Source organism: Alosa pseudoharengus, unplaced genomic scaffold (assembly GCF_046254945.1).
Source record: "Alosa pseudoharengus isolate Yale_2024_CS ecotype anadromous, Long Island Sound unplaced genomic scaffold, YU_APseudo_1.1 YU_APseudo_1.1_scf_7, whole genome shotgun sequence".
Taxonomy (NCBI): Eukaryota; Metazoa; Chordata; class Actinopteri; order Clupeiformes; family Clupeidae; genus Alosa; species Alosa pseudoharengus.
Genome location: NW_027468859.1, coordinates 13,531,007 through 13,554,664, shown reverse-complemented (window position 1 = coordinate 13,554,664; position 23,658 = coordinate 13,531,007). Strand labels below are relative to the sequence as shown.

At 40.7% G+C, this 23,658-nt stretch overlaps 1 pseudogene; it reads right to left on the bottom strand.

Moving 5' to 3' along the window:
- Positions 1 to 13,338: 13,338 nt before the first annotated feature.
- On the bottom strand, positions 13,339 to 15,647 carry LOC143110352 (uncharacterized; annotated as a pseudogene).
- Between the last annotated feature and the right edge of the window lie 8,011 nt (positions 15,648 to 23,658).

Here is a 23,658-nt window from a genome sequence, read left to right as displayed (position 1 = left end):
GATAAATAAAATCTTTAACAGCATCAAATTGGTGTGTGTGTGTCTGTGTGTGTATGTGTTTCAACATGTATCAATCTTTGAGCAACTTGTCATACTGTATATCCATGAGTATGCGCAATCCCACAGTCTCTGTACAGGGAGTTATCAAACACAACGTACACATGAAAGTGCAGCATTCCTCTGTTCATAAATCTGAAAGTGAATGAAAAGAGTGTAAATTCATGTGCACATGAACACACTTAATGTCCAGCACCACAATTATCCTTATTTGGCTGGGAAAACACCTTATATATCATTTGATTAGCTTATTTCACATATGCAATATGCCACACACTCATGCACATACACATGAAAACCCACATAGCCTACACTCAAATTCAAAATTCTTTATTGGCATGACAAGGTCATTTATATTGCCACAGCAGTGACATACACACATACATATCAATAGATGTTCATAAGAATAAAATAAAATACAAATAAATACATTTGTTTTTGAAAAATGCAGTATATGATAGTGTATGTGTGTGCACTCACTCTATTTCTCACACGCACACTCACACAAGCTCCCACCTCATGTTCTGCTGTTTTTAACAGGAAGAGAGGCAGACGTCATAGATTGATACATGGTTTTAATGAATTACAAATCTATGGAAATATGTCAACATTCTCTCTGTGTGTGTGAGTGTGTTTGTGTGATGTCTAGCACATATACACACCTCTCACACACATACACACACCTCAGGGTGTGATTTGTGATGAAATCACACACACTTCTAAAACAAGTTTGTCCAGCCATTCACATCCTCTTTTCCTCTCACGCTACCGTTTAATAGTTTACAAACCAGAACATGGTTCATACAGTTGATGAACGGCAAACTCTGAAATATAGCCTGAATGTTATTATCATTGAGACAACAGGGGACCAAGGGTATATAAAAAATTCAGATTGTAGCTTACAGCAGCTGACTATTTAAGTCAAGTTTATAACACTGTGGCACCAAGCGCCTTCTGCCCCACGGCTGCGCGCGAATGTAGGCCTAGTTTTGTGGGTAAACGGGAAACCCATCAGAGCAGCCGCTCCACAAACGTGTCTTAATTAACGTCATTCAGTTAACAAGGTGCGAAGGAGCTCATCAGCATTCAAGTTCAATATAGGACCTCTTTCTCTGTCGCCATCAGCATAAAGGCCTCCAAATTATCCTGTGACAATCGTGTCCTTAGGCGATTCTTGATGAATTTAAGAGTGGAAAAACTCAGTTTGCATGCCACTTGAGTACATGACAGTGTTAGTAGGAATTCATTTGTTAACCATATATAGTTGTAGGCACAGGTAAAGAGGTTTAACTGCTGGAGAAGGAAATAGCAACAGATTGCACAATTCTTGCAGGTAAGCACATTCTTGCTCACCAGGTTTATTTCTGTATCTTTCTATATCTCCGCGGCATCATCAAAGTCCGACCCTTTACTGTATACTCGTTTAGAGGAGACTTTTTCAGGCTGTCCCAGTGCGCGGCGAGATGTGTCAATTCCGACTGTAGATTTTCAACTGTAGCACCTTCACTGAATTTAAGCAGACATTCTCTTATGTTTCGAAGTGCATTTGGGGGCAGTTTATTAGCTTTTATAAGGGAAAAATTCTGAGGATCAAGGCATGCTAGATCGGCAATTCCCCGTGCTGAAGGAAGTAGACGCATTCGGGTTTGAAATTCCCAGAAGTCATTGCTTCATGTAGCCTAACTTTTGTAAACCAATAATAAAATAAAAGATACAGGCAGCATATTTATTGTATTCCAATTTCAAACAATGCACTTTTAAATCATTTGATTGAATAAGGTTACAAAAGAATGTAGACTGATGTAAATATTGAGGGTCACCATGACTGTAATGTAGAGACTCATGTCTGGTATAAATACTGATCAGGTTCCTACTATGAAGGAGGAAAAGGGAGTTAGAGATAAATGGCTTATTCGAAGCCATGTAACACTATTGATGCTTAATAGTGGGCCGAGAGATATTGTAAAACCGTCTTTACGATAAATGGGCCGCGCAAACCCGACAAGCATGCCGCTCCGTGATTGGCCGGCCCAAAAGGCCCACGAGGGGCCGCGGCCCTTCTGGCATCTGCCCAAATGCCAGACCGTCCAGTCCGTCACTGCAGTTGACCATTAAGCCTCTATTTCTTGCAGCTCTTAAAACATGCCCAGATGGCAAAAACATAAAGGGAAAGTGTAGCTTGCTTTTGGTTTGCACATTACAGATCAATTCTTGAAATTATTTCTCCACTGCTGCCTGATTGATTAAAATAGTGCCTTCTCATTGTTGTCTGGAAATTGCAATGTAGTTCAGTAAGCCTTGTGCTAAGCGCATTCTTATAGCTACACCATGATTTTTAAGAAATGCTGCCAAATTATGCATATTAGGATGGTGGTAAACCCAATGAATACACACACACACACACACACACAGGTTTTTGAGGTTATTTCTCCACTGTTGGATGATTGATCAAAATAATGCTTTCTCTGCGTCTTCTGCAAATTGTAGTTCAGCAGGCCTAATGCTAAGTGATTTCTAATAGCCTAGACATGTTTGAATGTGGACAGAAATTGTTGGATCTGATTGAAAGTTACAATATTGGTTATTTGTACTGAGAAAAACATGCATATGATGTACTGTAATTAGTGACTATGATGAATTAGGTAAAGACACAATGTGTATAATATAACTTGAAGTGTGTGATATGTTGTATGCTGATTGTTTTGTACATTTTGTAAATATTGTAATTTATGAACACTATTGTTTCTGTAATCGTCTTGATGATAGGCTCCCTTTGTATGTTGTAGTTATGTGCATCATAATGGATAAGAAAATTATAAGAGGCCCAAGCTCGACACTGCAGATCAGCAACAGACTGGAGCACCTAAAGAAAAGCAAACAAGGCTCACACAACTTGTGAGCAACATTTCACAATCCAAGGTGAACTCACTTATGTTAACTTTCATCGTGGATGATGTCCAGTCATTTAACATACTGGAAGAACCAGCATTTAAAAGACTTATCGAGGGATTAAGTGGGGGGAAAACTGTAATGACCAGAAAGACACTGATGGCTAAACTTCAAAGTGAATAAATGAACATGCATACAAACTTAAAAAACAAATTACAACAAGTGCAGTCAGAATCCGTGTATGGTTCATTCATTCATTTTTTGGTTTTTAAACCAAAACAGAAAAAAACTAAAAATGGTGTGTTTTAAAACCGAAATGGAAAAAACAAAAAAACAAAAACAGAAAAACCCGAACTGTCAGTGTCTGTTTCTGAAATCCAAAACGTGATAATGAAACAATGTTCGGTCGCCTAGGAGATGACAGAAACATTCTGGAGTGCGAAGTTAAAGCTGTCAACTGTCAAGTCATTCATTCATTCCGTCCGTCAGTCATTAGACAAATAAAAATTGTTAAATGGACAACTACCTCCTTTTTCGAGGTACAAGGCGGCTTCATCTCAGGCCAGATGACCTGTCATTAGGGAAAATCGCCCTAATTTTCAAGTTAAGACTTAATTTGTTGCTGTTGTTAAAAAGCTGAATTTTTTACCTCACAAACTCCATCTAACGTTACCTGACAGATCATATCGCAGTGGCGTAGCCTATCCATTTATTTACGGCTTTCATTTTTCAAGCCAATTTATTGTAGCTGCTAAGATTATTTGTTATAGGCCTAATTGTTGTTGTTGTTGTTGCGATTTGTCATAGACGGACTTTCTAAGGTAATGTAGGCCTAGCCTAAAAGGGATTTGTTGGTTGAAGGGTCTCATCGGACGTCCCTATCTGCCGTTAATCATTTGACCTAATATAGATTGGCCGCACTAGTCTAATCGCTAACTAAATAACAGTGTTGGGCTGTAGCTTAACTACCAATATCCAAGTAACTTGCCCAACGCTGCTAAATAAATAGTTATCCTCAACGCGATTTGTAGTGTAGTCTGTTTCTATCCCGTCTCCACACATTAGGCTACTTGACATTAGATTAGCACTATGGGTATTCTGTAGCTCAGAACTTTTCCTATCCCGTGCCGACACATATTAGACATAGGCCTTTTTTTTTAACTTTAGTTGTGGCATTCAGTTTGTTAAAGTTCGAGAGCTGGAGATTGTTGATTCATCACAGTTCACATGAACTGTTCTCTGCAGAAGAGATGAGCGCAAGGCATTCCAGTCCCTGCCATTTGATGAGGCTTAGTCCATCCGGTAGCCTATATATAGTGAAGCGATTCGCGCCAAAATGCTGTGTAATCTCTGATTGGTTGAGTGAAATTAGGCGTAGTAGGAGCCCTTGATCTAGTGCAGGGGTGTCAAACATAAGGCCCGGGGGCCAGATCAGGCCCGTCTGCAGGTTTCATGCGGCCCCCCAGATGTTTTAGGTAGGAAGGGAAAATTAGGAAAAAATACCAGTTGTCTTTAACAATGTGTAATAAGCAATATCTCTATGATATGATAAATTAATAACCTAGCACTACAAACCATCCTTGGAAGAAGCAGAAAACTAACATGGAAATAGGGCATTTCAAGAAAGAGGAGTATATGACAGCAGTAGTGTTACACGGTGTATCGATACTAAAAAGGTATCGCGATGCCTTCACGCAAAAAACGATACGATTTCAGACGTTTTTAGAATCGATACTTTATTGAAATAATAACGTTCTGTGTCTGTGTCAACTGCTGCTCCCACTGCCCCTTGCACGCATCTAGGCAAGTGGGCGTGTCAAGCAGGCAGCTCTGAGTGAGTGAGTGCGCAGCCAACGTCAACATAGTTCTTTGCCGACAGTTCTAGGCCTTGTGGATAAAACAAAAGGTGTGCTATTTCTATTTCGGATACATCGCGTGAAGGCAAGCCATCAGGTACACAAAGTCATTTAAAAGCAGTAGGCTACTTGGCTAAACACCTCGCAGATATATCCCAACATTTTTAAAGAGTTCAAAGAACGACAGGTTAACGAATATGCTATAGAAAACACGACTACATGGTTAGTGCCAAGTTCTTCTCTTATGTTTTAGTCTAGCCTAAGTGAAACGAGTATGGTTCTCTGGGATAAAGCGAACCTTCCTTCATCAATGAATTTTGACGAGACAGAGCTGTAATCATTTTGACGAGACATAACGAGCTGTAATCAAGGGTGCTAACGCGATGAAAGCGCAATGTTCACGCCAGAATAACATTACCATAACTTGTAAACGATCTATTTCATGTTCGGTCAGTAGCAGCCTACTACTGGTAATATTTGTCATGGCATGTAGACTGCAATTTGTTCAATAATTATTGCCCAGATGTAGGATAGGCTACCCGAAATGCGCTAATTAAAGCCCACAGCATAACACCACCAAAGCGTGTTGAGTCCTAATAATAATAGCGGCTTATTGTTACAGTACGTGGTAGCAAATCATGTTATCAAAGAAATAGACGTAATGTAGGAATGCACACAGATATATTGCAACAGGTAATGGTGTAGGCCTATCTGACGAAGACCTGAGTGGTTGGAACGTCGTACTTGTACACTGGGCACAAAGAAGACTATCCTCACATTTTCCCCTTTGCAACTGTCAAAGAAATCCCATGAACACGGGAAGGCCTAGGGTAGCCTATACTATACATCAGATGGCCTAAAGACTAGGCCCCACTGCATAGCATTCAGTGATTTGCATGCAGTAATTTTAACACTGACCTTGATCTAGCCTAGTTTGGCTATTTAAAGCTACTTTATTGCCACAACACAATGTAAATGAACTATAACAAACAATAAAGGACTTAATCACACAAAGTAGGCCTACTATTTTACTGACTATAAAAAAATAATAATTATGTAGGAAGTTTAGAACCCAGAATTGACCTACACACTACAAAAGTGCACCAAATTCAACTCAAATGACTCAATACACTTGGAGGAGGTATGAGTCCTTTCTTCTCCAGATATCTTAGGATTTCGCCGTAGTATCGTTTTAGTATCGAGCATCGTGATATTTATGGCAGGTATCATATCGAAGTCATAATTTTGGTATCGTGACAACACTAGACAGCAGTACATTATTTGTACTTGTTTGCTCATAAGTGATATCATCAAATAACACTCTGATACTCATGCAGAAAATGATAATGACCATGACGGCCCACCACGAGGTCTCATTCCAACAAATCCGGCCCACTACCTAATATGAGTTTGACACCCCTGGTCTAGTTTGGGGCCCAGAGATACCATTTTCTAGTCATACCATACTCTTTGTCTAAGAATGATGATCTTTTGTGCATGCCATTCTGTTTTTGGAAGTTGGATTGAGATATTATGATAAGCTGTTTATTATTTATTATTTCTTATTAACATAGGTTCAGGAGTCATCAATATTTTTACTAGATGACCATAACCAGGTGTTCCTGCCATCAGAGGATGGCATATTTGATCAAGACCGAATGGTGCCAGGGGGACATTATGAGGTCAATGGTGATGGCACTGAAGAGGATGGGGCCAGCCGGCCAAGTGCAAGCCCTCAGGCACAATTTGCGTTCCATTTGCAGCAGGGATCTCTCCGAGGCCTTCGGGGCCCAAAATGATGCAGAAGTGAGTTTTGTCTTAACTGTTTCCATCAACTTTATTCACATTATACCTTATGCGGATCGGGGTAATCCACCCTCTCTAGCGAATCAAATATCTTTGCGCATTAAAGTTTTTATGCACTTTAAAGTTTTTCAAGTTTTTCACTTGTTTCCAACCAGGTTTTTTTTTTTATTTCAATTGTGAAAATGGCATTCTCCCATATGTGAGCACTCTCTTGCACTTGGATATTTTTTGTAATGCAGACACATGTTTACTCTTTCTCTCAGGAGTATCCTGATTGCAGATATAATTGACGGAAAACCAGTGACAACAAGAGCTGTCACAGTCAAATTTTCCGAATTTGAGGCCACGGTGCCAAGCATCTCTACTAAGGTTAATGAAGCTTTGGGCCAAGAAAATCTAATTTTGGTTGATAGCCAAGGAACTTGTAGATTCTGATGGCACAAGAGGTATGATCTTTTTTTCACATCCATAGCCAATTGATCCATTTCCTCATTGTCTAAGCTCATCAGGTGCTGTCCATAAGAAAAATAATGCTGGAATTTGGTACAGACTAGACCTGGGGCTAGGGGTGTAAAGATGAACCGATACGTATCGGTATCCGTTTTTAACGTGTAAGATACGGCTACATCGATATGTGAAGCCCCGTATCGGAATAAAACTGAAATGAACCGGTTGTTATATCGATTTACTTGTTACGAATCGGTTCACAATCTTTTCTGCTCGCTCAGACTCTCATTTACGTTGCAAGCAGCACGTTCATCCCACTTCCTGTTTTGAAACTACACGTGGCACGGATTTGTGGGTAATGCAGTTCGTTTTGGGCTACATTCATTGCCCAAAGTTGTCAAAGGACTTCATTACCCATACATCTACTGCAACTTAAGCACGTGACAATTCGCACTCGGTCGTTTGTTTGACAGTTTTTACTCTTTTGTTTTTCAAAATCCAGCACGAAATTAAACACTAACTATAGCATTTTCTAGACAGCAATGACAGTCTGTAGAGTAACCTTACGCTTGATGAAGGGATTTCTTTAATGTTAAATAATAATTTGGCCCTTGCTGCTAAAACGATGCACAAATTATTATTATTTTGTTCATATTCACTCAGACTTGGAACAAAATAGGCCCAGTTCATAGGCCTATTTTATTTTTGTAGGCTATATGAGAAAAGGCCATGATTGTCTTAAGAGTGTGTCCATGAGAGGACCAGGCGGGGGTGACACATGCTACGTCACCGATTTTGACGAAACTTGGACAGTTTGAAGGGTCCACCTAAAAACTCAAAAAGCCAAAATAGTACAAAATTTGAAACAACCCAGGGGGAGTTAGGCCCCCGTCCTTGTTTTAGGCCAAAAAACCTCAAAATTGCATAAAATGTTGACATCCATCCTGCTTTCAGATTTAAACACAGCAAAGTAACAATCCATGCCATCAAAGGTCCATCCAAGGTTAGTTTAAAACTGGAGTTACAAGGTGTAAGGTGTGACTGGTGTCAGTCCAGGACTGCACGTATCCACTATGTCACATGCCTTTTGGCGAATACCCAAAAAATAGCAATATTTAGACCTGAATATCTCCGATGAGCAACCTCCTTTTTTCAAAATTCTTTCTGCACATGAAAGGGCCATCTGTGGACTTCATAAATCAAAAGAAAAATGCTCGGCCTTTTTATTACGTGTGTCGCTGTAACCGCCTAAATTGTGTGATCCAGCCAGTGATTTCAAATACATATCTATTTCAATGATTGGTTGAAACATAATGTTTAGGTCATTTATGGTGGACAAATGGAGATATATTATCATCAATCATGTCTGCTGATCAAATCCAAGCTAGATTTAATGTCCTAAGTGCAATATATTCCTTAAGGTAGCTCAAAATGACATCATTGGGTGACATACACCAGTATACCCCTAGGTCCAATATTTGCAAATGTGATATCTCCAACATATCTCAGGGCTAGAAACAGTCACTTGGATTCAAATAATAACTTGTAACATTTTGGTAGCCAAAGGTCAAAGTGACCTTATGTATATCCCTTTGTGGTGGATAAATCTCAAAAAATCCCTGACATAATTTCATATGTGATACAAATATTCACTTTGACTCACAGATAACAAATATTTGAATCTGGTGGTCAAAGGTCGAGGTCAAGAACCTTGCATTCTTGAGAAAAATTATATATCATAAATGCCTGTAGGGATGTTTTTTCAAATTTGGTACAAATATTCACTTGCACTTTTGTCTTCGTCATTCATCGGTGACCTCCAGAAGGCTCAACAGTGGTATCTGGCATCTCAGACCCAGCTCCCTCCACACTCATGATAGGTTGTCTACCAACCAATACCGACACATTTTTTGGTAATTTGTCTTCTTTGCTGTGGCCGTTTATGATCCGATCAGCAACACAGCCAAGCAAACTGCAGTCCCTTGATGTGGGCACCCACAAATACCAACAAATTCTTCAGTTAATCATCTTTTTTGCTGTGGCCATTTATGATCCCATCAGCAACTATACAACAAACAAAACACCAACCCTTAATGAGGGCACCAAGAAGTACCACCAAAGTCTTTGGTCATTCCTCTTCTTTGCTCCCACAGTTTCTGATCCAATCAGCAACATAACCAGACCGACTGTAAGCCCTTGATGTGGGCACCCACAAATTCCTACACATTCTTCAGTCAATCCTCTTCATTGCTTTGGTGGTTTATTATCTGATCATTAACATACCCAGTCAAACCGCAAGCCTTTGATGCAGACACCAACAAATACCAACAAATATTTAGATACCAACTACCAACCATTGTCACAAATTCTTCAGTCATTCCTGTTTGTTGCTATGGCCATTTATGATCCGATCAGCAACATACCAACATACCAAGCAATATCATAAAATCTCCAGTCATTCCTCTTCATTACTGTGGACACTTATGATCTGATCAACAACATACACAGCCGACATGCAAGCCCTTGATGTAGGCACCAACAACTACCACTCCAGAAACACAGCAGCAGCGTCTCAGAGTCAATTCAGGTTACAACATGACCCCAAATAGCATGTGAGTGCCATAGTCATTGGCTTGCCTTTTCAGCAGCCTCCGATATTTGTTACAGCTCCTTTCAGTGACCGTCCTCAAAAAAAGTCTAACAGAAGTTTTGTGGCTGATTATATTTGGGTGGTGAAAGGTCAATATTACTCTTATCTGACCTCACAAAAAAAAAAACTATTTCACTATTCACTAAAAAATATTTTTACAACTTGAACATGATATCCTGGAAACACAGAGTATTGTTATTATCACATGATAATAACATTGTTATTTTTCATGTGATAAATGGTTTTAACATTGGAAAATGTTAATCTAGCTTGGCATTACTCTGTCCCATTAGCCCAACACAGCAGACAGCGGTCATATGCAGGAATTAAAGTGGGAGGAACGCAGTTCCGCCACCTCGGATAATTTCATAATAAATATATTCTTTCATACCAACGATACAGCACGATTATATTGTTAAAATAATTGGGGAGTTAATTTTCCTGTGTACAGAGGTGACCAAGAAGCTGTCAATTCTTGTCCAAAAAGTATTGCTACACCACGATACTCAATATGTTGTCCAACGGCGAGTCATTCTTCCCCGTTGCACCGACACTGGATTTTAGGGTTCCCCCACCTGCCAAATCCCACTTTATCCACTGGTCATGTGGCATGCAATGGAAACAGATTCACAAGTAATGTACATTATCATGTTTTCAATGTTTCAGACAGATTTCCTTGTGGGACCCTAACATGAAGCTAGGTGGTTATACCATATCAGAGTATCTGTTTTAAAACAACTTACTAATAAGCAGGGTCTACAGACATGTTTTTACGATGGATGGACATCGAGGTACAGTAGGCTACGAAACAAGTAAAGCCCACCCAATACCCAAAGTAACCATCACGTCCTTGTCCACGGGGGCAGCCGTGGCCTACTGGTTAGTGCTTCGGCCTTGTAACCGAAGGGTTGCCGGTTCGAACCCCGACCAGTAGGAACGGCTGAAGTGCCCTTGAGCAAGACACCTCTGTGCATGTTAAATGCGCTATACAAATAAATCTGACTTGACTTGACTTGACCTAACCCCTCACTGCTCCCCGAGCGCCACTGTAGCAGGCAGCTCACTGCGTCGGGATTAGTGTGTGCTTCACCTCACTGTTATGTGTGTTCACTGTGTGCTGTGTGTGTGTTTCACTAATTCACGGATTGGGATAAATGCAGAGACCAAATTTCCCTCACGGGATCAAAAGAGTATATATACGTATATACTTGTTCGTAAAAATCTCCGTTTTGGATGTCCACAGATCCAAGTAAACCAGCATTCTCTTTAGAAGGTTTTAAAAAAATATCTGTGTGGGCTAAAACACTGTTTATGTGTGGACGAAAGACCCAAACATAAAATATCTGGTTATGTGTGTACAGGGCCTAAGTTGTGCTAAATTTGAAATAACTCCCTCAAGGTGTTTCCAGGATATTGTGTTCAAGGTGTAAAAATACAGTAGGCCCATGTTGTTTTTTTGAGAGGTCACAGTAACATTGACCACTCACATCTAATCAGTTCATCTTTGACTGTAAATGACTGTGTGTGCCGAATTTGAAAGAAAAAAAACTTCCTATAGGCATTCCTCACAAGAATGTGAGGTCACAATGACCCTGACCTATGACCTTTGACCATCAAATTCAAATTAATTTGTTATCTGTGAGTGAGAGGCCCTTTCCGAAACTAGCTACACTCTCTCCCTAGCCACTTGCACTCCTAACCAAGTGTTAAAGGAACACGCCAACATTTTGGGAAATTATCTTATTGTCTCTGCCAGAGTTAGATAAGATGATACATACCCTTCTCATCTGTGTGTGTGCAGTACCTCAGTCTGAAGCACCCACTGTTAGCATAGCTTATCATAGTTCATTGAGGTGAGCAGTTCCAACTAGCTTATAACACCCAAAAGTGATAAAAGAATTCCAACATTTTCCCATTTACATGGAGAACTTGATTTAGCTGTAAGGGTGATTCCCACCTGAGTGCACACCGTAACTTAGGGAGTGGGTAGGGATGGGTTTCAGAAAGGGCCAGTGTGAATGTTTGTATCACATTTGCAATTATGTCAGGGATTTTTAGAGGTTTATTCACCACAATGGGATATACATAAGGTCACAGTGACCTTGACCTTTGACTATAAAAATCTTACAAGTTATTATTTGAGTCCAAGTTTCTAGCCCTGAGATATGTTGGAGATATCACATTTGCAAAAATTAGACCTACGGTGTATACTGGTGTATGTCACCCGATGATGTCATTTTGAGCTACCTTAAGGAATATATTACACTCAGGACATTAAATGTAGCTTGGATTTGATCAGCAGACATGATTGGTGATAATATATCTCCATTTGTCCACCATAAATGACCTAAACATTATTTTCAACCAATCATTGAAGTAGATATGTATTTGAAATCACTGGCTGGATCACACTATTTAGGCGGTTGCCACGAAAAAAATAATAAAAAGGCAGAGCATTTTTCTTTTGATTTATGAAGTCCACAGATGGCCCTTTCATGTGCAGAAAGAATTTTGAAAAAAGGAGGTTGCTCATCGGAGATATTCAGGTCTGAATATTGCTATTTTTTGGGTATTCGCCAAAAGGCATGTGACATGGTGGATACGTGCAGTCCTGGACTGACACCAGTCACACCTTACGCCTTGTAACTCCAGTTTTAAACTAACCTTGGATGGACCTTTGATGGCATGGATTGTTACTTTGCTGTGTTTAAATCTGACAGCAGGAGGGGTGTCAACATTTTATGCAATTTTGGGCGCTTTTTTTGAGTTTTTTTTGCCCTAAAACAAGGAGGCGGTCCTAACTCCCCCTGGGTTGTTTCAAATTTTGTACTATTTTGGCTTTTTGAGTTTTTAGGTGGACCCTTCAAACTGGCCAAGTTTCATCAAAATCGGTGACGTAGCATGTGTCACCCCCGCCTGGTCCTCTCATGGACACACTCTTAAGCAGTTTTATATTATTTCGGTATTGTCTTACCTCAACAATAGGCTACAGGTCCATGAAAACAATCAGATATAATTCTATAAAATCTATAGTTTATAAAAATGTATTTTTATGTTGTATTTGGCTGCTGTGTTTGACTGAAATGTAGACTATTCTTTTTTTTCATTTCAATACAGCATATGATACAAACCTCAGTTTAGATAATCATATTCACACATTTGTTTTTGCCTAATTGACATGACCATGATAATTGATAATATAAAATTAATGTGCACCTTGAGCAAATGATAAACAATCTTTCAGAATGCTTTCCATGTGTCAACAGCAATCAGTCGACTCTCACACCCCCACTCAGCCCGACTCAGAAGGAGGCAATTAAAACTGCCTTCAGCTGTCTAATTTGTACAGGTATGTCAAATTAGCCTATATCCCTTGGAAATTTTGGACTACTGTAGAGTCCCTATGCCCGAAGTGCAGAGGGGCTGTCTTTGACGTTCATAGGCATTCAGTGGGGTTAGATGAAGCCTTGGCTGCTATTCAGCACCTGTTTTCTTAAGAAGCTAAAATAAAGTATAACCAAGAATTGTTATGTAAAAATCTTAATTTATTACTAAATGAGATTTAATAATTTAACATGTAACATTATTTCATTAATTAAAAAAATGTTAAGTGTTTATAAGTTCTTTATTTCATTAAAACATGTACCTCTCAGTAACATTCAGTGTTTTAAAAAGTGCGTCATTGAAAATTGCAAAGTTTTTGTTAACTACATTGTCTAAAATGATGGACAGGTCGGGGAAGGCCTCAACAATTTCTGCTTCGGCTTCGAGTCTGTCTTGTTCATTCCGTAATGGGTCTGTGCCAAATGTTGATTTCCTGGAGAGTGAGGCTCCCAGAGCCTCAGTGTATATGTCTGCTGCCACTGAAGCACTGGGCAGCAGGTGTTCGGCCAGTCGTACAGGACACCCGTCACCAGCTAAATTGTTGGGTATTCATCGACCTAGACAAGCACACTTTTTTAGTTTTCTTAGAAAGGATCTTATTTATTCACATTATGAAAATTTGTTCTCTGCAAGGACATACCAGGAATCCTGTGTGCATTCCAGGCCTGCACCACACGGTTTACTCCAATCTGGCTCAATTGACATAAGTTGGAAACACAGCATTTAACAAAACTGTCTTGCATGTCAATAGCCTCTTGGTCTATCAGCAGCACCAAGGCCTCCTTCAGGGGATAGTTTACCCTCTGATTTATTTCAGGCCAGATACGTTCCACTTTCAGGTTCTGTGGTAAAGATGACGTGGGGAAAAGAATGCAAATCTTAGTTGAACCTCGGGTGACATTCGTGGACCGCAAGAAAAGAATTTAAGTCTGTAATGTAAGAATTGAATGTAAATTGCCCCTGACTAAATAGAAGGAATCACACTTGCCATGGAAGATGTGGACTGGATGTAGGGTTGACAGGTTATGTTTTGGCGGTGTACGGCCAGTTTTTCCTGCATGAACAGGGTCAAATAAAATTTCCGCCCATGGTCAACCCTAACCTGATCCCACATCCCATAGGACAGAATGGCATGTCTGGAAAAAAAAAAACATCCATGTTAATGTTTCATAATCTGAGCATATTAAATTGTAAGCTATAAGTAAATGTGGCTGTAGTTCTTTTTTACACTTTTATACAATTGTGTAATGTATAGGCACGCACTTTGATTTCCCTATTTTGACAATCGTGTAGCCTAACAAACGCATTTCATTTGAAAAAGCGACCTGGTCAATCGCTAACAATAAGTGGACCTACAGCTCTAACACATCAATAAGGGTAGAGGCTTCCAGTATGCTATCATAACTTTTTTTTAACCTTTTAGTCTGTGCATCGGTGCAGCCTACGACGATGTGAACTAGTGACAGCTGTTGTCGCGGTAAAGCTAAGCTCCTGTCTCTAAATAGTGTAGACTAGGCCTACTAGGTATGTCGCTTAATTTTCTGTAATAAATGCAGCCTGTAGCCTTGGTTACTTCAGCAAACCCAGACCAGCTGTGGCATCAGTTTTGCTTTTAAAATGCAACAGTGTAGCGTGAGAGGGAGAGTGCCTGTTGCGGGCTATTTCATTTGCAGCGCATATGCGTGAGGCCACGGAGGGGAGTCTCCGTTGTGTGAGTGTGTGTGTGTGGGCAAGGAGGCTGTGTGAGTTTTATGCCGCTGCATGTAGCCTAACTAACGAAAGAAGACCATATCTATGTGAAATAACAACAAAATAGAAATGCAATAGCCTGTATGGTGGTCACAATATAGGGGGCACAGATTTTATTTGAGGGGGCTGGGTGGAAATGTTGTCGAGGCTTAGAACTATCAGTTGATGGAAGGGAGGGGTGAAGTTGACCACTTTTTTTTTGTCAGCTGTTTTGAACTAACCTGGCCCTAGCCAGATGAATGTCGTTCCGCTTAGCTCCGCCTAGCTTCACTCACATCCATCTGGAACCTCTTCCATTGAGAGTGATTTCTCCAACCAACTTTATGGTTTAGCGAATCAGGACGCAGGGCGGGAGTTTCATAGATGTGACATAGCGTAGAAGCGACTGTGAGACTGTTATCAGCGTCACGGGTTGGCTTCGATGAGAGTGGTTGAAGTAGCACGTCAATAGATGACGGACAAGTGGCTTATTCAATCATATGCAAGCATTTTTTGATTAGGTCCAGCCTTCTGAAGCAACATTTCAATGGATCGGTTCCAGATGGATGAGTGGAGCTAGGCGGAGCGAAATTCATCTGGCTAGGGTCAGGTTAGTTTTGAACTGCTCGGATATCGGACTGGATCGGCTAAATTATAAACTAAACTAAACTATAGTGCATACTGTCACCATAACAATATTAGACAAAATGAACACAGACTTACGGGCTTACCTGATTTATGGCTGACATCACCTCCAGCTCCAGCTGTTCATCAGACACAAAGTTTTTTCTGCGGAGATCATTTTCTTTACAAAATCTTCGCACTGTCATTATGGAATTATGTGGTGCTCCGGCATCTGCTAATGTGGCTGCTATTTCGGAATGGGTTTTCCCATCTCGAAATAATTCCTTAATGTAATTTTCATAGCTATTAACAGACATTTTTGTTAGCCTAGCCTACAGTACTTTGCACTCCAGAATGTTCCGGTCATCTCCTAGGCGACCGACCATTGTTTCATTATCCCGTTTTGGATTTCAGAAACAGACACTGACAGTTCGGGTTTTTCTGTTTTCGTTTTTTCCATTTCTGTTTTAAAACAGAAAAAAAACCCACAATTTTTTGGTTTTTCTGTTTTGGTTTAAAAACCGAATAATGAATGAACTAACCATACACGGATTAGTCAGTCTGCACAACTGCTGATATATGGACAGCTTCTAATAGGAGCTTTTTTGGGATGACATGCCACTGGATCGAGGAATGTGAGCTGGAGAGGAAATCGACAACAAAACTAAACAAAATTCCAACGAAAGTGTGAATTCTGCACAGTCAGATGAGGATTTCTTCAGTTATGGACCAGAAAACTCCAATGACAAAGGTGGTGTTGCTGATGAGGCCAGAAAGTACAGGCAAGGCACAACAGGCGAAAGTCAGGAAAGACCACGCCATGGAGATGACACTGAGGGAGCAGTTTCCACAGAAACAGAGGGAATTAGACAGGGGGCTAGGGGAAAAAACTGTGTCCACAACATTGAAGGGAACATTAGTGATCTAGGGGTAAAGCATGATGGCCCTAATCAAGTGAAGTTGTCCCAATATCCCCAACACAGCTTTGGATTAAAAAAGCGATCATTTAATTCTAGCTGGTTTGAAAGCTTTCCGTGGTTGGAATATTCCATATCTCGGGATGCAGTTTTTTGTTTTTCATGCAGGAGTTTTTGTAGACACATTAAACATGACACATTTGTAAGCACTGGTCTAATCAATTGGAAAAAAAGCTATGGATCTTTTTAGAGAGTATGAAAAAATACCTGCCCACAAAGCAAGTATAATGTCCTGGAACAGCTTCATAGCCAGTGCTGCTCATAGTAGTGTTGTTGAGCAGTTACACTCTGCACATGAGGCGGGAGTACATCACACGTATTGTGGCCACCACACAGCTCTTAGCTAAACAAAACATACCATTCCGTGGTCATGATGAGGGAATATCAAGCAATAATCAGGGGAATTTCCTTGAGTGCATGCCATATTTAAAGCAGTTTGATCCTTTCCTGCAGTCATACTCGGCTCCATCACATAGCCACTATTTATCACCCCTGTCTCAACATCAACTATTGTGAGGGAATTAAAATATTCAGGAATGTTTTCTATCATGGCAGATGAAGCTAGAGATTGAACCACTCAGCAAATGGCTTTATGTATCTGCTATGTCACTGAGGGTGGAGTAAAGGAGTGTTTGCTGGCCATGATAGAATTGAGACATTTTGAAGCAGAATGCATAACCGCTGCTATTGAGGAACAGCTAGAGCGTGATGGTATTACAGAGAAGTGTGTTGCACAGGCATATGATGGTGCAGCAGTAATGAGTGGTGCAGTTGGAGGTGTCCAAACCAGATTCAGAGCAAGTCATCTAGAGGCCATTTATGTGCATTGCTATGCACACCAACCAATTGAACCTAGTAGAATTGGAACCTAGTACAATTGGTGTGCATGGCAGTGCACTAGGGCCAAGGGTTTGATGACAATGCTGCACCTATTGATGCTGACTGGTGGAGTGAAATCTTTTTAATGAAGACACCAGAAGACTCAATCAGATTTCCTGTCCTGGCAAATTGGTGCTTTCTTTGTTTACTGGCCCTCTTGTTGAAGGTTCATTCAACATAATGGATGACATCATTGAGGAGGATAGGGTCAGATTAAACATTGAGACCTATGAAGGCTTTGCTGTCATCAAAACACACCTGAAGGCAGCAGAACAAACAGCCTCTACCATGAAAATTAGTGCTGCTTTGAGGAGTTCGTGTCTCTCATCATTTCAATGGTACAAATGCCATCTTGACAAGAAGACAGAGAAAATTAATGAAGAGAAGGATCAGAAAATCAGGGAAGCTTTAAAAGTCCTCTCAGCAGTGAGGAAGAAGATGAAAAAAGCCTCCACCACTTCATCAGCAACCAAATCTTCCCATCCTTCTTCCTCCATAACCAGAAAAGTTACCCCTGCAGGTCACCCCCTCTTCCTTCACTTCCACATCCAGAAAAGATACCCCTGCAGGCCATCTCCCACATTCCAAATCCAGAAAAGATACCCCTGCAGGCCATCTCCCACATTCCACATCCAGAAAAGCATCCCCTGCAGGAAAATCAAAAGGTACTGCAGGAACCCTCTCATCCTCCTCCTCATCTACCCCTTTGGGAAAAAATCCTCCCTCAAAAGGCACTCCTGCTGGAACCTCCTCACCTACCCCTGCAGGAAAACCCCTCTCCTCAAAAGGAACTCCTGTTGGAACTCCCTCCTCCTCTTCTTCCGGCTCATCTAAAGCCACACCTCTTCTTGCTTTTAGTGTTTTAAAGGGAAACTTGGCAGGATTTCCCCCTCTGCTGAAGAAATTGTGCATTATGCTATTTCAAACTGTGGAAAAAGGTAACAATAAAGCGCATGGATTTGTTTACAAGCTAGCAAAACGGTCAGCATAAGTTCGGCAGACAATGTGGCTGTTATAAGGTAAGAAACACGATTTAAAACGAGTTTCTTGTCTCTCACTTCTCTTTCCGGGAAGGTAGTCTCAATGTTGCAAGGTTGGTTTTCCGCCTGGGGACGCTAGGGGCAGTGGGAAAAGTCCCCATTTTCACCGGAACAGGTCATTTAACCATCCAAATGATTTATAAACGGGTTTCTTACGTTGAAATAGTTGCCAAGTTCCCCTTTAACTTATTTACTAACTGTTATTTCTTTCTCCTACACCGTTGTGTTTTAGCCTGGCTAACGCCAAACCGGTCTGGGAACTAGACATTTATTTTCTCGTATTTGAAACGTGGTTTACGAATGCCCAGAGCCGTTTATTGGGTGCTACAAATGTCTATCAAATGCGTCTGTACGTAGCTCATAACGGCTTCGGTGTGTCGTCATCGTCTTGCTGCCCTCCCTCCGTTCTGTGATTGGTTCCTTCGTTGAGGTGAAAACGAAGTCCATAGAATCCAGGCTGCCTAGCAGCGTGAATAAAATCGCGTGCGGTAAGGCAGCCTGGGAAAACCCAGGCTAGTTGTGTTTATTGTTCAAACATTGTTCTCTTTAATGTAATTGTTCTTGAAAGCATTGTGGAAATAAATGCTTGCACTGACAACTTTTGTTGACGTTTTGTCATGTATAGCCCATTAGCAAAAATGGTTAAGGGCCCGTCCCAATACCTCCCCTTCCCCTAGATTTTTGCCCTAACCCTCGTTTTTGCGCGTGCACGTGTAGGGGTAGGGTGTCCCATTACTTTAGGGAGCAAGGGGAAGTGCTATTTTCCCCTTAAAATCAACCCTCAAAATATAGCCATGCCCGATGCAGGCTTAAAACGAAGTGGGAGATGAAATTACCCAGGATACCGACCACCAACAAGATGGCTGACACCTCTGGAAAGGAAGAAGCATAAATAAATAAGCATATTAAAATTTTTAAATATGTTGGAATATGTTAGTTTAATGCACATCCAATGGACTGTTGAGTTTTGAACACTAATGTTAGAAAATATCTCACGAAGCTATCTTACGATGTTCATGATATCTGCTGAGTGCTTTGAGAGAGTCTGCCCATCAAATAACGTTATATATCTGACCTGGGTACTTTTGTCGATATTTAGGATGTGTGTTCTGGCGTTCACATGAACACTAATATCTTTGTTGATTAATCCACTACTTTACATTTTGCATACCAGTTGTATCTAAACCAACCAAAGCTTGACTGAAACATTGTAAAACCATTCACTTGTTTTAAATTAATTAAGAGACAGGTCCTCCTCACATGATCCTGCTGAAAACTGCTGGTTTCATCTCAAGCACGCACGTATTATGAACGCACGTTTTTTTTATGTAGCCAGTCGCCGACATTCAAAAAATATGCGGTTATATTTCACAACTTTTGCGAAGTAGGCCTAGCCTACTGGGAAACGCTGGCAAGCAAGCTGCTGGCAGATATTACAGGTAGGCTATTATAACTTAGAGAGATATTTTCTTCCCTAGGCTAGGCCAGCAACACACGCTGGAAACATGCAAACAGATCAACTTAACACAGTATTTCCTACTGATTACTAGGGTTGGGCACCGAAACACGGTTCTAATATGGCACCGGTGCCGACACAAACGGTAGTAACTGCATCGAATAACAACGTGGATTTCGGTGCCTCATTTCGGTGCTTAAATAGCGTTTTTTTTTATTTATTTTTTTTATACGAGGCATCACTGCATGTCATGCGCCATCTCTAACGTCTTGCTCTGATAGCAACACATCCAGATACAGTTAGCTAACATATGATAAACACTGGATGTATAAACCAGAGGGGTGCACCACATAGGCGAGTGGACAGTGTTTGACAGCTTGAGTGAGCCCAAGTAGCTCTCAAATCGCGTACTTCTGCACTTACAATACCTAATTTGAGTGCATGAGGGTGTTCACACGACAATTCCAATGACACGAAGGGCGCTGCAAGTTCCCGGATGGTGCACTCATAACGGTCAAAAAGCTGAGTGTGCAACGCTGGACACTTTTCGCCCTTAACGGACGCCATCTTGGCCAGATAGCGGAAGGGGAGGGAACGTTTTCAAACTCGTGGAAATCGCGGTTGAGAAAGCTGAAGCAGCAGCAGTGGAAAACAGACTTTAAGGAGGTACAAGCAAGTTATAACATAAACGGTTCATGTTTTGACACAGTATGACCATGTCACTGTCGAGTTGAGGACGCCAATAAAGTTATGTTAAAATGTTTGCGATCGTCATTTCGGTGAAGTGCACGGAGTTAGTGTTTGATATGAGACAATACTATTTTGTTAAAAATTTGCGCACTCCGCCAGTAAGCACACAGTGCACATAGTGTACTACACGAAAGTGTACTCACGTAAGTACACCATTTGAGACAGACTCAGTATCTTCTCGAAGTTTAGCGTTTGCAGCCATCTTGAATTTAGTCACGATAAGTCGAGCGACGAGTAAGAATGAACAGGTTTGAAAAAATAATTCTGTGGAAATGCATGGATTCCAGTTTCTTCCAGTAGCAGCAACTGGAATCCATGCATTTCCACGGAATTATTTTTGGAATCTGATCCCTTATCATACCTGTTCATTCTCACTCATCGCTCAACTTATCGTGACTAAATTCAAGATGGCTGCAAACGCTAAACTTCGAGAAGATACTGTCTGTATAAATCGTCTTGTAAGTAAACTACCAGTGCTTTTTCAAAGTTCTCAATGTCTCGTTTTAAATGTCAGGGCCCTTGGAAGTCTACCAATGAAGTGTGGAGATACATTGAGCCTCGTAAATGGTGTAAAACAGTGATTTATTTGCATGGCTATGCCGATGCCGAGGCACCACCATTGACCGCCTTGTTGGTAGCATCGGCTAACTAGCGACAGATTTCGGAGTGCAGGGGACAAGCCGAGATGGGCTATGAGACATACGTTCACACTCTGTATCATGTTTCAAAACACTTTAGGTCAAAATCACACCGGAATTCTCCTTTAAAGTGGTTTTCACCCCTGTGGACAAGCTTGATTTCGTCCTTGAAACAGTGAAATATTCACGGGGGCATGGACGGTTTGCTAACCATTTTACTGCAGTGCATCCAGCATCCAGCTTGTGCTATCAGCTAGCTAGCTAGTTCAAAGGTTTAAGTACTTAATGGGGATATACAGGCCTTTTTATGCCTCGACTAAGTTGATGTTTCCTATAAACAACAATTCATATAGAAACAAAAGGTCACTAAAACATAATATATTTCATTCCTGTGTTGCAGCATGTAGGCTAATGTTAGCAGCATTATAATGACATTCTAATGTCTAAAAGGCTAATGATTAGTCTATCGGCTACCTGAAAAGTTAAGTGTTCAAACTAGCATTTACAGTGTTCTATTTGATGGTGTATTGGCCCTGACTAAGTTTGTGTGATATATAAACCACAATCCTTGTTGATACAAGTACCAATGTTCGTCTAGAAAGTTTTTATTCACATTAAGATTTTCGCCATAGGCAGTAAAAGACTCCGCCATCTTTGTCAATCATTTTCGCTGATAAAGTTTCAAACTATGATCATAACGGCCTTTCCACCAATCAGAGGCATCACTGTGGGATTGTTCAGGATTGTGGGTAATGAAGTACTTATCCAAGATATCGCGAATAAAAGACATTTATCTCAAAACGAGGTTAGTGCCCCGTGAACTTTTGGCGTCTATATGAGCATACACAATCGCTTAGTACAGCCGTAGCTGGTTTTGAGTCTACCATGTGCAGTTAAGTTTTTATGGCTTATACGAGAAATTGCATTGAATTCTTACTTCCGGAAACTCCTGTGGGCGGGACTGTGATGCTCTATACCTCTATTTCGAAAATTCTGTTGCATTTAAGACTTTTTAAGGATCTGCGGGAAGCCTGCTTTCTGAATGAAATAGTCTGACCTTCTCTATGAATTTTAATTCTATAAACTATGCGCTTCTTCATTGGTGTTCAGCCGTTTGGTCGGGCGGACTAGGAATCGAAATTTACATTTTTAAACGATTCTGGGAAAATCGCAAAGATAGTCCCGGTTCCAACTAATACTCGATATTCGATACCCAAGCCTAGTCTTCGGTGTCACAGCCGTGTATTTCATGCAAACTCATGGAAGTCACCAAAGCCATCTGCAATCTGGCACCAAATTATATTCAGTTTCCGCGTGGAGAAGAGCTTCTGCGGATAAAGGAGGAGTTTTTACAACTGAGTGGAATGCCAGGGGTAATTGGGCTTATTGATGGGTCACTTTTTCCAATCAAAGTTCCAAGTGGCCCAAGTGAGCCGGCATACGTGTGCCGTAAAGGATACCATGCCATTAACGTTCAGGCCATAGGGGACCAAAATATGGTTATACGGCATTTTTTGGCAAAGTGGCCTGGATCCATCCACGATTCATTCATATTCAACACCAGGTAGGTCCTTGACACTAACATAAATTATTGTTTTACAGACTTCGTTATATACATATTCATTATCCACTCGACTACTATTTAAAATATGAAACATTTTGTGCCCATTTACAGTGATATCAATGCTTACCTGAGTGAGGGCAGGGCAAGTGGATGGCTTTTGGGAGACTCGGGATACCTCTTGAAACCCTACCTAATGACACCAGTCATGAATGAGCAGACAGAGGCAGAGAGGAAGTATAATGTGGCACACAAAAGGTGCCGTAGCCGTCAGGAGAGGCTTTATGGGAAAGGAAGGTGAGACATACTGCTTTGATGCATTCAATAGTGTAGATAAGGAGTGTGTAGTAACCCTGAAGAAGAAGCTAGTGTTAAACTATACACTTCAAAAGCAATGTAGCAAATGTATAAGTTTAATATGATTTAATATTATTATGGACTATAACATCATACCAAAAATTAAAGCATGTTACCCTGATGGCAATACAAACTAACTGGTTAATTGGTGCACTGCTGGTTAATTTATGTTGTTGTAGATGGAGATGCCATGATAAGAGTGAGGGATATCTTCAGTATTCCCCTGAGAGAGTGGTGATGTTTGTGAAGGTCACTGCTGTGCTGCACAACATATGCAGGATGGCTAATCTCCCGGACCCTGAAAACTTCCCGGTTGAAGATGAGGAGGAAGGCCATGATGGCATAGGCCTACATGATGGTGCACAGACTGGCAGAACTGCCAGAAACAACTTAATTGCACATTATTTTACAAGATAATTAAAGACAAAACATTGCAGTTTGATTTAAAATATATATTTTTGACAATATTAAATAAATACATTTAAATAAGTGTGCATTTTTTAATAGTTCAGAGAGATCAACAATGTTGTTCCCTCGATTTTTTAAATACTCCTTCATG